Here is a 17,988-nt window from a genome sequence, read left to right on the forward strand (position 1 = left end):
TGAACTCCATAGCCACTACTTCACATGGCTTAAAGACTAGACCACCACCGTCCCAAAGTTAGACCATCTTCTTATCTAACTAGCGGTTATGCCTAGCCGCTCATACTTTGATCTGCTTATAAATCCTTGAGGTGATGGAAACTTAGATGTTTGTTCTATATCAAGATCCAGTCCTTTTCCCACATTATCTATTAATGTTTCGTAATACAAATATTTTGGTTCTTTGATCGATGTATGGGAGGGAACAGGAATTTCCGTAAGTCACATAAAGAAAGGTGAATGAACCTTGGTTCTCCAGCGATGGTGCTCTATTGTCCTGGAATGCACAAGTGGAGACTCATACAATCAATGTAAGAGGGACCACCCTTCGGCTCCTCCCTTCCTTTCCAGACAACCTCCATTGTTAAAGACTTCCAATTCTCTACAAGGCCCTCTGCCATTGCCAAAGGAGGGATTTCCACCTCCAGATAGCAAATAGCTTGTCCCACTATTCTAAAAGTTTCAATTGACAATTTGAAACTGATGCCCGTTGAAAGCCAAAACAGAAATCCTCCCCTGCCTCCTCTAGTAGCCTCTTTAAGGAACTGAGATTTAACTACACCATTTTGTTGCATATCAGGTCCAATCCCATGCCTCCCATCTTCTTCAGATGTTTCTACCTGACTCGATGCAACAGCATTCCCACTGCCTGAAAGAACCAAAGGACGACAAAAATCTGCATACCAGCTGCTCGATTTTGCACCAACAGGATTGGGAAAAGGGGGAAAGATGTCTCTCACATATAATATGTATGAAGATAAAACATGCTTTGCTACTTCCAACCTTGCTGACAACACAACAGAAATTAGACTACTTCTGTAACTCCTTGATAGCTTTGATATAGCCAATCAAAGCGTTGCTTCAGAGTTACACCGATCCCTGGTGGACACCCAAAATATTGGAACACCTAGCCCCTTTTGAATGAGGCTAAACCAGAAGCAACTGAGAAATTATCATACAGGGCCAAGAGAGTATCCACAATACCTTACGTGCTAGTGACAAGTTGGTTTGTGGCGTTGGAGTGCTTGATAGAATGCGAGCTTGGAATGAGCAAAGATAGAGCTGAGAGCTGAGAGCTGAGAGCTGAGAGCATTGAGTAAGAGTGTACCAGTGTGTGGCATGGTACACAAAGAATAAAAATGTATTTATATGTTAGGGTACAAGTAAGGGGTGTGTTCACACCCATAAGTTTATACACGTGGGATAAATGGGAGTTAACACACGAAGGGGCTTTACACCCAACAACCTCCCACTTAAAGGCCCGAAGTGATGCCTGTAAGCTATCCAACTGCCACTACTAGTCGAATGCAATGCTCATGCTGAGCCTTTGCAAGGCTTTTAGTGAGAACATTTGCAGGGTTATGTTGGGTTTTGACCTTAGTCAGTGTGACAAGGCCATCATCCAAGACCTGTCGAATGAAATGATACCGAACATCTGTGTTTGATATGGGCATGAAACATGGCATTTCTAGCCAAATATATTGCACTTTGGCTATCACAACTAAGCATTGGAGTATGGGAAGAAAGGCCAAAATCCTTGACCAAACGGCCAAGCCAAATAGCTTCCTTAGAAGCTTCTGTGATTGAAATATATTCAGCCCATGTTGTACTTAGTGCTACAATTTTCTACAACCTTGAGCACCAAGAAATAGCTCCACCAGCCAAAGTAAAGACGTACTCACTGGTAGACTTTCTAGTGTCAAGATCTCTTGCCATGTCCGAATCACAAAACCCCTGCAGCTCTAGTGTATCTTGTCTTGTGTACCTTTTAAGTGGGATACATTTCATTGCTTCCCAATGTGGTTTGCCAGGGTTAGACATGAACCTACTAACAACTCCCACTGCATGGGCAATGTCTGGACAAGTTGCAACCATGGCATACATCAAAGAACCACAAGTTGATGCATAAGGTATGCCTTTCATCGCAGTAGCAGTTGCATCATCTTTTGGGCAATCAGCTTTGCTAGCTTTCTATATGGTGGTAAAGGCACACCAAGAGACTTAGCATCAACCATATTAAATTTGTCAAGTACTTTGTTGATGTACTTGTCTTGTGAGAGTAACAAGTGCTATCCTCTTATCTCTTTTAATGTGCATGCCCGAAATGTGTTTAGCTACTCCCAAACCTTTCTTTGAGAAGGCTGAACTCACCTACGTTTTAAGAGTATGTAAAGTACTCTTATGCTTTCCTGCAATTAGCATGTCATCCATATATAAAACTAGCACAACAAGGCTTCCATCATCAGTCTTCTTAGTGTATGAGTAGTGATTTGCATTGCTGCGTTTGAATCCATGGCTGAGCATAAAGGTATCAAATTTTTGATACCATTGTCTAGAGGCTTGTTTCAGCCCATATAAGCTACGCTTCAGCTTACAAACTAAATGCTCTTTCCTTGGAATAGAAAAACCTTTAGGCTATTTCATGTATAGCTCTTCATCCAGGTCACCATGAAGAAAAGCAGTCTTCACATCCATCTGATCCAACTCTAAATCCAAGGATGCAGTGAGAGTAAACAAAACATAGAGCGTAGTCATTTTCACCACCAGTGAAAAAACCTCTTGGAAGTCTATGCCTTCCTTTTGTGTATAGCCCTTAGCAACCAAACGTGCCTTGTATTTGGGCTTCCCATCAATACATTTCACCTTATAAACACCCATTTGTTAGGAATAGCCTTTCTATCCTTGGGCAAAGGTACAAGTTCCCATGTCTTGTTCGCATATAGAGATTTCATCTCTTCTTGCATAGCAAGCTTCCACTTTCTCTTGTTTTCACATGACTGTGCCTCTTTAAATGTCAAAGGCCCACCTTCATCAATCAATAAAATGCAATCCAAAGATGGTTGAAACCTCTATGGTGGTTGCCTTCTGACCCGGGTAAACCTTCTTACCCAATGATCTATGTTGATAGGCAATGGGCCTACATCCTTTAGGTATATGCATACCATCACTTGGTGAATGATTTTCAGCATTTTCTTGCTGCTATAACCTTTTTTCAACATGTTCTTCTTGCTGTCCTATTCCATCTTATGCATCAATTTTCTGTCCATTATCTTCTGGCTGTAGCACAATAGGTTGTTGCTCATTTTCAACATCAAAAGAGACAGAATCTTCAGCTAATGGTTGCTGAATGGCTGGCTGTTCATGTTGAACCTTGACCTTCTTATCAAGGTCACCATGTGTAGCATCTTTCAGAAACTTTATCTCATTAAATACTATGTCTCAACTGCATACTATCTTCCTATCCTGAGGAAGCCAAATTCTATACAAACCTTTAATGCTGTGTATTTGCTTGATCTGGAAAGTCTCAGGTTGTGCTGTGAGTTATAGGAGCTAGAATGATTGATTGCGCTACGAACTATTTTTCTGTCAATGCAATCGAACCAACCCATAGGGGTCTGACTCTCAGAGTCGGACAGTCGGACGGTTCGACTATCGGAGTCGGACCATCTGACCGGTCTTGTCGAACCACCCATCAGTTGAACCCAGATCCTGCGTCCAATCGGACACCCACCTTGATCGAACCACCCGGTCTGATTGGACTAAAAAATCGTAGTTAGACCCACACCATGGTTGGACAAAACTTCAATCAGACCCAAAAAACCTCAAGTCGTGGACCAGCCCGATTTGATCGGACCATTCGATCAGACGCTCCAGTTGGACCATTCGACTCCCAGGATGGTTGGACTGTCGAATTGTCCGATTCTAGGAATCAGACCAGTTGGGCAGAAGACAAAAAACTATGAATAGGACCACCTCCCCAGGTTAGGACCAATTGGGGCACGTTCCTGAACATCCTTAGATGCCCAACCCGGCTTGCAGAAGCCAAAAACAGAGAAAAATTGCGACTTTATGGCCTAGAAGCAACCTCTAGCAGCTTGGCCAAGAGACTGACTTGACTTAGAGCCAACAATCGATCTTTATACGGTAACCCAGCCTTGATAGAGCATAGAGGGAGCAACATAGACCCTGGAAAATCCTTAGGAGTGACTAGAGACAGCGCTTAGAGCCATACTAGGTCGTAGATAAGCCAATGGGATAGCCATACTTGTATGATTGTTTTGTTTTGTTTGCACACCCCACAGTGATTTCTTTTACACAAGTGCACCAAAAGAACGGAAAGCCTGATTTTGCACCGTGCACACAAAGCTCTAGCACTAAGTGTACATAAGTTGAGGATTGTTTTCAGTAACAAGAAACATACTCAGACTTAATAACTCGAAGGAACCCACCAATAGGAGAAGACCTCAAGACATAGACGGGTGCTTGAGAGCCCCACTCATAGGACCCTCTAAGACAGTAGGAGGACTGAAAGAACAACAAGATTGAGAGCAAAGCACTACCAAGGCTACTCGGACCGATCGATAACCTTGTGGAGTGGGAAGCAGAGATGATGTCAAGAGCGAACACAAACCTGGGAGATGACCACCTAGACTTGGGTGAATTCCCAGTCGCGGTTCAAGACATGGTCAACGAATACGATATGCTTACTAGGATAATAATCCACGGTAAGTCAGTAGAGGAGGTAGTAGCAAGCCTAGAGGAGAAGAGGAAAGTAGTTAGGAAAGCGCTGTAAGGCATAGCCACCTACAACCACGAGCAAAGAGCTAGGAAGTTGCAACAAGACATAGATGTGCATGAGGCCGTGTGCTAGCACTAGCCAATAGAAGCAAGGCAGGACCAAATGCCGAGAGGGAGAGGGTGCTTGAGGTAGACCTCATGCTGAGTGAGCTTGTGACCAAGTGGCTCATGGACAACACGATTGCTGAACAGAGTGCAACAGTGCTAGCGACCTCGCTACTCTCAAGCCTAGGAATTACTCAGGGGACGAAGAGCCAATCAAAAATCCATGCAGTAGCTAAGCAACCTAGTAGCGACCTGTACAGCTTCGTCGAGCAGTTCGAGCAAGTTTACGAGGCCAACGGTCTCACAAACCTTACACAATGCTCCCAGGCTTTTGGGCTCTGGTTAGGCAACAAAGGTAGGACATGGTACACCAGCTTAGACGCAGCTAATTGAGTAAACTTTATCCACCTTGAAGGATCTTTTTATCAAAAGATTCTTGGAGGTAGGGTACTTTGACAATCTCATAGTCCGACTGATGAACGTTAGTCAAAGGGACAAGGAGGACGTAAGAGACTATGTCACTCATGTGCGCAGCTTCTTCAAGAGAATGCTCGTGAACGAGTGACCCAATGAAAGGGACATCTCCATCGTATTCATTGACGGAATCTGTAGCGAGGAATTGTATAAAGCCTTAGCAAGCAACTCCAGCTTGTAGCGAGATGTGCTAGCTAGGGTCTTTGATGAAGCAATTAGGGTGGATGACCAGTTGAGAGAGAGAAGCTCTCGAAGTTTGAACCGCGACAACTCCAGTTAGAGGACCTCAGAGAGGACCACAAACTCTAGTGAGAGATCAACCCCTAGCATGCAAGACAAGGGGAAGAGTGTATATCAATGCCAGGAGCTAGCCAAGGTGATGATGGAGCTAGCACGACTGCAGGAACTGATGAGGAAGCCAACGCGACCGCACATCCAATGTGTGCATTGTGGAGGCAACCACCTCCCAGCCAAGTGCCAGGATCCTAGATCTAGGCCTTGTGCGAATAGTGGTAGGTTCGGTCATGATGCCATGCACTGTAGGTTGCCTAGGAGATTCCCCTATGTCCAGCAATACAATCTTCCGTATCTAGGGAACATGCTATCGAATTTCTTTAGAAGAGGAGCCTAGGTGGCGTTCCCAGCACCAAACGATGCGAAACCAGCCATCCTAGGATGGAGATCAGCCCGACAGGCATACCCAGGTCACCAAGACCTTACATAACCCATCCATCGAGCGATGCTCCAGTCCATTACATGGAAGAGTCTAATGCGAAGAGGAAGCCTATGTGAACCCTTACGTCTCGTATGACGAAGAGGGCAATCCAGTCCTGATGGACTATCGACCAGTACAAGTGGTGATGGTGTTAGGTAGAGGTAGGAGTAGAGGATTCGTAGGGCCGGCCCAAGATTCAATCTCATGTTGGACCTGCAATCACCCGTGCCATATCTAATCACATTGTCCAGAGAGAGAACAAGCAAATAGAGAGAAAGCCGACCTTAGATGTGTTGAGTGCAGCATCACTCATCTCTTCGCCGATTGCCCTAGATGGAAGCCATTCTCTAGCTCGGCAATCGTGCCATTAGTGCCTTTGGGGCTGTTTGGAGTTGAGACATTTGATAGCGAGGACAGACCAATCCCGCTGCATGTCATGACCAGAGTAGGCATGCATATAATTTCCTGGGCCTAGCAACTTAGATGCAGCCTCAATATGAAAGAAGAGCCGAAGGAGATGGAAGAAAAATATTGACGCAAAGGTCACACTTAAGATTGAGAATGCAACAACGCTAGTGACTAGCAAGGTCACCGATGCAGAGGTAGAGACCATCGCTCCAAAGACGACAGAGAAAGGGAGTGTCAAGGTAGGGGAGTATCCTCACTCTAGGACGCCAACTCAAGGCAATAGCCAAAGTTAAGGAGAGGGTAAAGGAATCCCAAAAGCACCTCAAGGACGCTGTGCCTATCTTAGAGGACGAGATCGAGGATCTCTCTAGCGTGAGCACGGTAGTCTCACCTACATGACCAAGGTCAAGAGATGCACCCATGCCACATGCGGTGCCACCTAGGCCAAGTTTAGATGCTACGAGCCAGCCAGTTAATCAAGACCAATGGCCAAGAAGCACAAATCTGGGAGAGAGGCAAGCAACCAGCAACCTCCTCGCAATGTTAGTGACTACCCCAGTGACTCTGAGTTTAGGAGACCTGCTTAGGCAGCACCCCACGCTATGGCAAGAGTTGAAACACTGTGTGGAAGAATCGATAGAGCATGCTATCGCTGACTTGCAGGATCATGATGTAGTCACGCAGATACAAAGCTTGACGCTGCACTCAGTGCCAAAGTCACTACACATCAACGCTTTGTGAAGGCATTGAGATGTGTACAATCTTGTCTACCCTAGCCCTAAGAGACGTAACATGGAAGGGAATCGTAGATACTTGGGTAAGAGTGAGTGTGTTGAGCCATATTGTGCTCCAGGCTTGGGAAAACCCGCCTCTCGAAATCGCTAGGTTCAACATCACTCTAGCTAACGGAATGAAAGTTAGGCCATTTGGAGTCTTGAAGAATTGACCAACGAAGATTGCGGGTGTCTAGTTCTTTGTGAACTTTATCGTCATGAAGGAAGTGGACTATGACATTCTACTAGGCCGACCCTGGATGAGGAACACTCGAGTTGTCAAAGACTGGGGCAATGATCTAATCTTCTTAGGAAATTGAACGGAAGTAGTGAGGGTTAAGATGGACACTTGGAAGATGACCCCCGTCGACCTAGATACCATCTTTGCCATGCTCAAGGGTAATGTGCTAGTAAAGAAATCGTACGAGCCATTAACCAACACAGCCCTTGCCCTGAGGATGAGTGAGATTGGATGCACATTCTAGAGACCATCGATCTCCCATTCTCAGACAAAGAGGAGATGCACAAACAGGCTGCAAAAACCGTGAGCATGTCAAAGGAGCCCACAATGCCACTTTGCATGATGGCCAGGACCTCAAGCAGTCAACAAAGGCCTCTCTCTTTCCATGTTCCTAGCAACAGGATAGAACTTCACAAGATCCTGGAGTATCTGACAGGCAGATTGACTGGCAGCTATGATGCTAATCTCAAGCCCTTTAGAGACCTCTTGGACGAACATAAGTGGAAATGGACTAAGGTGCATGATTTGAACTTAATGCACAATTGGGCCTTAGTCACAAACGAAGGCTAGAGATGAGAGTCTAGGGAATGACAAGCAGTCAAGAGGAGCTGATTCCGATGATGAGTATGATGGCTGCCACTCCATTAGTGAGGAAAGTGAGGAAGGAGTAGACATCGTAGAATACGACATTGAAGGAAGGGTGATAGAACAAATCAAAGCAAACTCCAAGCCCCAAAGAGGGAATGCCTACAGGATTGAGAGAGGAGTCATGCGGATGGAGTGCGATCGCTCTTGATTAGAGCATGTGGGACCAATAGATTATGAACACGCAGGGATAGCCCAACCACTGACAATGCCCTTGCTTAGGACGACGGATGCACCCACCGAGATACGACTACCAGGGGAGACTCCCTCTTCTAGTGAGGATTGCGAGTTTAATTATGAATCGGAGGTCAGTACGGAGAGTGACCCAGAGATATCCCGACCTCTTAGGCCCAAACACACCAAGGGAGACCTGCCAGTCCACCTGAGGCGCAGACGATTGAAGGAAGAAAGGAGAGGATAGACGAAGAAGTCGGAGGCAGAACAATAAAAAAAACCGCAGGACCTACCAAAACATTTCACGAAGTTTAAGAAAGGTGACAGGGTAGTGATCCTATTGGGGGCGAAAAGAAAAGGATAGAAAAGTTAGCCGATCGAGGGACTTGCCAAGATCAAAGAAGTCAACTTGGCAGGGGAAGATGAGAAGCCTCGACCTATGTTTATAGTTGATGACCTAACCGAGGGGGAAGAGGCCAGTCTCATTGCACTCTTGCAAGAGTACGTGGACATGTTCGCCTGGTCCTTAGATGAGCTCAAAGGAGTGGATCCTACAGTACATGGACATGTTCACCTGTAAAACGACCGTACCCTACAAATCCGAAACATGCCCAAGCCATGAAGGAGGATATTGATAAGCTAATAAGGGTAGGATTCATATGCAAAATAGAGCACATGGACTGGTATCACCGATCATGATAATCATGAAGAAGAATGGGAAGATCCGAGTGTGTGTGAACTATAAGAAGGTTAACGTTGCCACAACAAGGGATAATTACCCATTACCATACACAGAGCACATGCTCGAAAGGGTAGCAGGTAAAGAGGCCTACAGCTTTCTGGACGGCTTCTCAAGATACAACCATGTGCAAGTACATCCCAATGATAGGCACAAAATCGTGTTTACCCACTGAGTGGGGTGTCCTTGCTTATATCTTAATGCCCTTTGGATTAATGAGCACACCCGCAACCTTTCAGCGCCTAATGTGCACCATCTTCAAAGATATGCTTAGACGAGAGCTAGGGGTGTTTCTAGACAACCTATGCGTACACTCTAGTTGGGCAAAACACTTGGAGAAGCTGCAAGCAGTCTTTGAACGATGCATGCTTTACAACCTGTCATTGAACCCCTTGAAGTTCCAGCTTTGGGTCAAGCATGGATGCATCCTAGGGCACGTGGTATCCATGAACAGCATAGCCACTGACTTTTTGAAAGTTAGGGTCATTGTCGACTTGCTGCCACCCAAGGATTATAAGGGAGTTCAGTGTTTCTTAGGTCACACCGAATACTATTGACACATTGTGTTGAATTATGTATTGATTGCAAGACCATTGTATAAGTTGTTGAGATCGTGTTCGAGTGGACTACTCAGTGCCAACGAGCATATGAGGAGTTGAAGAAGGCTCTTACAACTACACCAATCTTACGAGCCCCAGACTAGACATCACCTTCCATGTGCATATAGACACTTCTAAATTTGCTACTAGAGCTGTCTTGTGCCAGCCTAGTGAACATAACTTGGATTGCCCCGTGAGTTTTTCTAGTAGGCAGCTCATTGACATGGAGATGAATTAGTCCATCACAGAAAGGAAGGGGTTGGCCATGGTATTCGTTGTAAAGAAGTTTCGACACTACCCTTTGGCCATGCCTTTCACCTTTTGTGTAGACTATCAAGCCTTGCTATATTTTGTAAATAAACCTTGTGCTACTAGACGCATTACTAGACGGTTGCTTCTTCTTCTAGAATTTGACTTCTTTGTGGTGGTATGTAAAGGAAAACAACACTAAATGGTTGATCACATGTCCCGAATACCCACAGGAGAAGCCATTGGACAAGGCATTGCTGATGATTTGCTAGATGCTCACCTCTTTGGCCTATCTAGTGAGAAAGATTTGTTTAAAGCCGATCAAATGCCATACTGAGCAGATGATATAGTCCAGGTACTAGACCACAGTCTACCTGAGAGACCTATTGAGAAGGCCAGGCTTAGGTGCCTCATCTTGAAAATCTAGCCTTATCAACTAATAGTAGCCGGTCAGCTCTATCGGTTAGGGAAAGACGGGTTGCTACGGGGATGTGTGTGCCAACAGGAGATGCACGACATTTTGAGCAAAGCGCATGGTGGGATTGTTGGAGGGCACTTCAGTGGGGATACAATAGCCCGCAAGGTGCTGCAATCTCAGTTGTGGTGGCCCACCCTATTTTGCGATACTGCTAAGTTTGTAAAGCATTGCAATGAGTGCCAAAGGACTAAAGTTCCTGCACGAAAGGATAAGATGGAGTTGACCCCTGTCATTGCATGACAACCCTTTGAGAAATGGGGAATCGACTTCATTGGATCCATTAGTCCTGCAGCACAATACTCACATGCTAGATACATCATTGTAGCAATTGACTATCTTACGAAATGGGTTGAGGTACGAGCCATCAAGAAGAACGACGCTAGGACCACAACGAAGTTCTTGTGGGAGCAGGTTATCTCACGATTTGGTTGCCCTATTGAGTTATTGAGCGACCAAGGCACACGCTTCAACGAGGTGATTGCCCACCTACTCTCAACCTTCTTAATCATCCATAGAAAATCCTCAACCTACTGCCCTCAAGCTAATGGCCAAGTGGAATCTACGAATAAGATCCTAGTCAATGTTCTTACGAAGGTAGTTTCCACCTCGCAAAGTGACTCGGACAACAAACTTATGGCATCATTATGGGCTCATCAGATAGCCTAAAAAACGCTTACAGGAAAGATACCCTTTAGGCTGACCTATGGGACTGGGGCAATCTTGCCATTAGAATTCTTTGTCCCTAGCTTGAAGATAACAGTACAAGAAAGATGGGAAGGGAAGGAATCTTGGACGACCGTCTCATGGAATTGGAATGACTCATTGAGACTCGGTTGCTAGCCACCCATGCCCTAATTTGTGAGAAAGCACGATGGAAGATGTGGTTCGAAAAGCACACCAAACAACAAAAATTTGAGCAGGGAGACCTGGTTTTTCTCTACTTGGTAAAGGGTCACAAGTAGAAAATGAAATTCCAAGGATTAGGACCTTTCCGAGTGCACACCATTAGTAGGACGGGCAAGTAGAACTTGAAACCCTTGAAGGTGAGGGCATAGGCTTCTTTAATGGTAGTCGCATGAAGAAGTACTACCCTCCCACACATCCACTGCATGAGCTCCCTATGCTAGAAGCCCCTGTCAATGTGTGCGTAGCCACCATCACTAAATTAGAGGATGAGGATGAGGAGATAGTAGCACCAGCATACCTGCGCATCACAGCCACCACTCGATGCACATATGCATTTGATGCCTTTATCGATGAGGGAGCTGACTTCAATGCCTTGACTTACACTCATTGGACCCTCATTGATCAGCCACATTTATAGTCCACCAACGCTAAACTCAGCCCATTTGGGGGCAAGTCATATGCAGTCCTAGGGAAGTGCAAGATCATAGTCTCTATCGAGTTTGAGAGCCTACCAGTCCTCTTCTATGTATTGCCAAATACGAAGGATGCAAGTTAAGAATCGATGTTAGGACGTACTTTCAAGAAGCAAGCACATTGCAATGCGGACTACGATCTATAACTTATTCACCTTTCCATTGGCAACATTCGAATTGTGACATCTTTAGCAAGGGCAGCGAGGCTCTACCCAAGCTCGCTATGCCATTGATAGAGCTACTTAGGACCAAGCCTAAGGAGGGGGGTCGTGAGTCATCACAACCCACCTAGACTAGAAAACCACCGCCAACTAAGGCCATCCCCAAAGCCACAAAGCCCACGCTTAAATGGGTGCCAAGGCACCAAAAGCGACCTACTCGTAGCAAGCAAACACAGCCTTGCAAGGCTAACAACTATCATTTGAAACCTAAGAGACCGACGCGACGCTATCAACGTAGGTGCACAATCAAGCCGCGATGGATTCCCAAAAATCTGTTGCAAAACCAAGGATACTACGAAGGAAACACCTAGATATGGGTGCCCAAGAAGGGAAATCCTAGAAGCATATCCCAACTACGACCATCGCTTGCCACCCCACCCCTAGGCAACCAAATTCCATCTAAGGTAGTGGCAACCCAAGAAACCCAAGCTGCAAGACCCATAGAACCCACGACAGTTGTGTTCATCAAACCCCAACCAATATATCGATCAAAACAGCAGCTTGATACCCCAGAATCATCTAAGTCCAGAGATCTTGGCACTCCAGTGGCTGCACAAGAGGAAAGCAATGCACCATCTATGCCACTGAGCCACCCTCAGTACCCCAAAGCAGCATTGGACACACGGATTAGACTACAGAGTTACCCTTAAATACACTAGTGCCTAGTCCGCTGCCCCTCGAACCATCACTGTCTAGCTCAATTCCACCCCAACCACTAGAGCAGGTCTTAGGCCTTTCTACGAGCGGCGTTCATTTCTATCGGTCGACTTGCATCAAGCTCTTGGATAACACCTTTACCGCATTCGCTAGGAGCTACGAAAGACTTGACCTCGGCCTACTTGATGAACCCCTTTCCTCTGATGTTCATTCCTTATCCTACACTTGGGAAGAATACGAGTTCATGACCGTAAAATTTTCCAAGGCCGCAAAGGAGTTGATCGATAATGGTAAAATTTCAAAAGAGCACACGCTCATCAGATGACTAATAACATCATATCGCAAGCCCCAAAGGCATGCGTCACCTGTTGAGGTTAAATAACTCACTCGCCTCGCTGAATTTGCTCATCATTCTTACAAAAATGGGGTAACCTACGTCTCCAAGGGGAGAAATGGGGTTGCCAAGTAATGATTAATTCTGAGCAACGACATGTGATTAAAACAACCAAGTATGACCCAACTTATGTAGCACCAACCTCTTTTAGGGTCTTGGCCATCACTCGAAGCAAATACCTAGATGACAAGTCTTGGCCCACCCTTACATTGATTGCATCCTAGCGAAAGAGGAGCTACATGTGGCTAGCCGCATTAACTCGGCTGATTTTCTAACTAACTTACATTACCCAAGTATGCATTAGCCCTTGTAATCTCGATCATCATGCCCACTTGGAATACAACCTTGATTTCTACGATTGGCTTATGCCAAAGTAGATAGCACCATACTGTGATCAAATGCCCTTGCCTCTCCCATGTCCAATCCTAAGAAGGATTCTCATCATTCCCCAAGGGGGGAGGGGGTAAGGTGAAGGTGACCAAGAAAGTATAGGAAAAAAGAAGGAAACAAAAATCATTAATCAAAGTTAAAAGCACGAAAGAATAAAAAGGGTTGGAAAGAAAATGTCAAAAATGTTTTGGAATGAATAGGCTGTTGCTATAAAAATTTCATGTATTTAATTCAGCTTGTTCATTCTCTTCATGGAAGTAAAATCAATTTTCTACTTACCGAAAATCCATATGAGGAATACTAATGTTGGACTATGGTAAATGACAGGTACCCATAATGGTAGGGTAGGATAAAGGTCAAACTCCCCTTCACAGAGGAAGAACAAACAAGATACGACATAAGTGTGGAAACAAGGGCCTTCAATCAATTCACCTTCAAGCACACATTGAAGCTAGCTGTGAAGCAAATAGTGGACAAGTGTACCCTTTGAAAGTACGTGGAGAAAGTAGGGCAATCAATTGACTACAGCATGTGCACAGAGTTCTTGAGAATTTTTGATGATGAAAGGAACAGAGGCACAGTAAGAGTCAGGATCAAAGAAGAAGAAAGTCAATTGGAGGTACCACAAAGCACTGCAATGATCGAGAAGGCCCTAGGCTTGGCCATCAATAAAGAAAGATGTCCTCGGAGAGATGTATATGCCATGCTGGGAGTGAATAAGCATGATGTGCACACGGTGGATGGGACAAGTCTGGTAGACATTCCAAATCCAGAAGTAAGGATGCAAGCGAAGATGGCCCATGCCCTCTTCTCAGGATAGAGGTATAATGCATTGATGAATAGAATTGGTGTGCCGCTACTGGAGAGCATAGCCGCAGGGTTTCCTGAAGAAGTGGATTGGAACGGGTCTGTCCTGAAAACCATCAAGAACTCGGTCGCCGTCCTAGCCACAAGTGCAGCACCAGCAAGAGCGGAATCTCGAGCCTCAACGGCTAGATCAACACGAAAGAAACCCACTTCTAAGGCATCCACGATCAGATTTGGTGGAGTCTTAATGGCCATCATCCACCAAGAGGCCATAAAGGAGGTAGAAGAAGTTGAAGAGGAGGTAGGAGAGACACCCTAGCAGTCGCCGTGCCCTGACATAGAGCAATCCAGTCAGAGAACCATCAATGACCAGGGAGAGCAGGAAGTGCAGACTACCTAGAAGGAGGCTAGGGCATAGGAGAAGAAGAAGAAGGCCACGAAGCCCCAGCAACAAAGGAGGGAGGAGATGATGAGAGAAGAAAAGATTGAACTAAAAAGAGACCAAAGAGAATTTAAAAGAGCAGAAGAAGAATGAAGGAGGAAAGAGGAGGAAGAAATGATGAAGTCAAGAGAAGAATCATAGAGAGCCAAGGAGGAGAGAAAAAGAAGAGCAGAAGAAGAGGCCAAGGAGCTAAGAAGAAAGGAGGATGAAGACATGGCCAAGGCTATGCACAGGTCTGTAGAGGAGACCCATGGTATGGAAGAAATGGCCACCTTGAGCCCACGGCATGAAGGCAAACCAAGTGGTAGTGCTGAAGCAACCCTAGTTATTGCAAGAAAGGGCAAATCCTCGCTGCACCCCCTCTGACTCTCACACCTCAGACCATCACCACCACCTCCACAACACAAGAGCCAGAGCCTGCCATATGGACACCACTAAACTTATGTCCATGATGCAGTTCTTAGTTATGAAAGTATAGGAGATGGTATCAGAAGCAGGGTCAAAAGGCTAGCTGCAGCAAACACGGAGTTTAGGTAAGATCCAAAAAGGCAAAGGTTGGAAGCGTCCACCACCACATCGCCTACAATGCCCCCAGCTATGGATTACCATGCATATATAGCTGAACTTCTAGCCCAGTTGGAGAGGGCTAACGAAGAGAAGAAGGCATTAGCTGTAGAACTAGAGGCCAAAAGAGAAGTTTCTACGGCACTAAGGCTAGAGATGACACGGCAAGCCACTGAACATCAGAAAGAAATTTGAAACCTGAAAGAGCAACTTGGTGCCAAAGAAAAATAGGCTCACGAGAATGAGGATCGCTTAAGGCAGAGGCTAGAAGATGAAGCCCAAGACCTAGTGGCTGAGTAGCAGGGCCACAGAGAGTGCTTACAGAATCTAGGGCTGAGGCCACTGAAGTGTGCTCCGACATGTAGAGGCAAGCCTTTCTAAGCACAATGCTTCATGCCATGCAAGTTGAATGTGAGGATTCAATGGAGAGACTGAAAAGGGAGTTGGAGTTGACGACCAGAGCCTTAAAATATGGCCTGCAGGAGCACACACTCCCAATTAGCACATGTATAACCAAGGAGAAGCAATGCAGCTACTTATGACAAGCCGATGCCTCTAGTGATGAGCTCAAGGAACTTGGATTCGAAGAGTAGGAGCAGCCCCGACCACCCCCAATTCAACCCACGATGGAACATGACATCGAGGAAGGGCCGGACTTCGAGCAAGAATTGGAAGAAGAACAACAACATAGAGAGCCCTTGCCTGATCTACCCCTAGAAGAGCCAAAGGGTGACCAGGTTCTCGAGCACATTATTGTTGCAAGAAGAAGAAAATGAGAACTCGTGGAGCAAGCCTAGCAAAGAGCGTGAGCACGGCCACAATAGATTCCTGACAAGCCCATGCCACTATGTAGGGATCACCATTTCGTTAACTAGTCGTACGAGCTGACTATCTGACAATAGCAAGAGTTCCAATCCCGACCCTTTGAGTTCTCCTTCCTCTACCCACAAGCCTTGGACCGAGTCTTACCCTTGGAGGTAGTGGAAAGGATCATTCGTTTGGGCAATACTTTAGTGAATCGATGGGTCGAGAAGTGGAGCATCATAATCACACAATGGAGGCGAAAACCCATGGAGTACTAGCAGGATAAGGTCTATCAGGTTTCCAAAACTGTCCGAGGTAACGAGGCGCAACCAAATTGGCAGAGGATTTGGGACACCAATTTTAATGCATGGATGGCCTTTTGCGGCATGCTACATGAGAAACAGAATTATCCTATCTACATGCCCTACCCGTGCAGATATGGAGTAGATTATGACAGGAATGTGCATGGAAGATACGACTTTCCAAAGATCTACAACATCAATGCAAAGACTCTTGAGGGATGCATGACTTTCAAAGTAGGGGACTTGTGCCCATCCATCAATCACTTCCTCGAGGATTTCTCTTCCTGTCCGGACCCAGCCTTCATAACCATTTGTAACTACCTTAGTGTTCAAAGAGGAGAGAGAGACAGGGAAACACCATATCCATGAGCCTTCAGGCTCTCAAAGTCCTTTCTTCATGTTCCACACTCTCTAAACTGAAAAGCACACACAATATAAAGATAAAGTGACCTAGTGTAAATGTAGACTAGACAGACTAACTCTAGTCAGGTCACTAATTGACTACTAACCCGACTTATTTAATGTAGTCACATGTAGATAGCTGCACACACTAGCTGTCATAGATATTGGTCATAGATAAAGACACACTGACTGTGAGCTTGATTTCTAACACTCCCCCTCAAGCTAAAAAAAAAACTCAAATCATCTGCATCACTCCAAGTAGCTGTCTAAAGTGAATGAACTTATCTTTACCAAGTGATTTGGTAAAGATGTCTGCTACATGGTATTCAGTCTTCACATGCTCCAAGTCAATTTGATCTGCTAAAACCATTTCCCTGATGAAATGGTAGTGAACCTCAATGTGTTTTGATCTTGCATGATAAACAGGATTGCTTGCTAACATGACATTGCTCAAATTGTCACAGTACAGCTTGACTTTGCTATCCAAGCGTACTCCCAAGTCATTCAGCAACTTCTGTAACCACTTAGCTTCACAGGCCGCAAAGGCTGCACCACGATACTCTGCTTCCGTACTGGACAATGCAACTGTAGGCTGTTTCTTACTCTGCCAACAACTGATCATGCTACTACCCAATCCAAATGCATAGCCACTGGTTGACCTCCTGTCATATGTGCAACCAGCCCAGTCAGCATCAGTGTACCCCATCAAGTCAAGGGGTTTCCCATATGCATAAAACATCCCATGATCTGTGGTACTCTTTACATATCTCAGAATTCTCCTGACTGCATCCAAGTGTGGTTTGCAAGGCTTCTGCATGAACTGACTGATCAGCCCCACATCATAACTCAAGTCAGGTCTAGTGATCGTAAGATAGATCAAGCTGCCTACCATCTGTCTGTACATAGTAATATTCTCAATCTCTGTTCCAACATCAATCTACAGCTTGACAGTCTGCTTTAAAGGCGTATCCATAGGCTTGCAATCAGCCATACCATATTTCTGTAACATGTCATGAGCTTACTGCTTCTGTAGCAGCCATATGCCTTGAGGTGTAGAGACAACCTCAGTCCCCAAAAAATATTTCAGCTCTCCAAGGTCCTTGACCTTAAACTCAGCCTGTAAACATGTCTTTATTTCAGCAATCCCATTTTCATAATCTCCTGTAATGATTAAGTCATCAACATAGACAACTAGAAAAACATAGCCACTATCTGTCTTCTTCACAAACAGACTATGATCAGCATCTCCCAATCGGAAACCATGTTGCTGCAAATAACTGCTGATGCGAGTATTCCATGCTCTGGGTGCCTGTTTCAGCCCATATAATGCCTTTTTCAGTTGACATACATGTGCTGGAAATTCTGGATGTACATAGCCTTCAGGCTGTTCCATGTAAACCTCTTCCTGTAATTCTCCATTGAGAAATGCATTCTTTACGTCCATCTCCCATAGTTTCCAGCCTCTAGCT

The sequence above is a fragment of the Lygodium microphyllum genome, chromosome 19 (genome assembly GCF_053477565.2).
Source record: "Lygodium microphyllum isolate KBCC chromosome 19, Lygodium_microphyllum_v1.1.10, whole genome shotgun sequence".
Classification (NCBI taxonomy): domain Eukaryota; kingdom Viridiplantae; phylum Streptophyta; class Polypodiopsida; order Schizaeales; family Lygodiaceae; genus Lygodium; species Lygodium microphyllum.